Genomic DNA, 506 nt, shown 5'->3' with positions numbered 1-506 from the left:
CTCAGATTGTTTGCTTAGCATACAGGTTGAATAAGTATGGTGAAACTTTTAACCTTGTCACACACCTTTCTTAATTTGAAACCATTCAGGGTACCCATGTTCTGTTCAAACAACTGCCTCTTGGTCCATGTACAGATTCCTCATGGGCACAATTAAGTGTTCAGGAATACTCATACTTCAAAATGTTGTCCATAGCTTGTCATGATCCACACAATTGAAAGCCTTTGCATAGTCAATAAAGCACAGGTAAACATCTATGTAATATTCTCTGCTTTCAGCCAAGATCCATAGGACATCAGCAATGATATACCTCATTCCACGGCCTCTTGTGAATCTGGCTTGAACCTCTGGAAGTTCTCTGTCAATGTATGCTTGTAGCCGTTTCTGTATTACCTTTAGCAAAACTTTACTCTCATGGGATATCAAAGAGATTGTCCAATGATTTCCACATTCTTTTGGGTCACATCTCTTTGAATGGGCACAGATATGGATATCTTCTAATCAGC

Source organism: Chrysochloris asiatica, unplaced genomic scaffold, assembly GCF_000296735.1.
Source record: "Chrysochloris asiatica unplaced genomic scaffold, ChrAsi1.0 scaffold00053, whole genome shotgun sequence".
In the NCBI taxonomy this organism is placed as follows: domain Eukaryota; kingdom Metazoa; phylum Chordata; class Mammalia; order Afrosoricida; family Chrysochloridae; genus Chrysochloris; species Chrysochloris asiatica.
Note: the sequence above shows the minus strand (reverse complement) of the source record.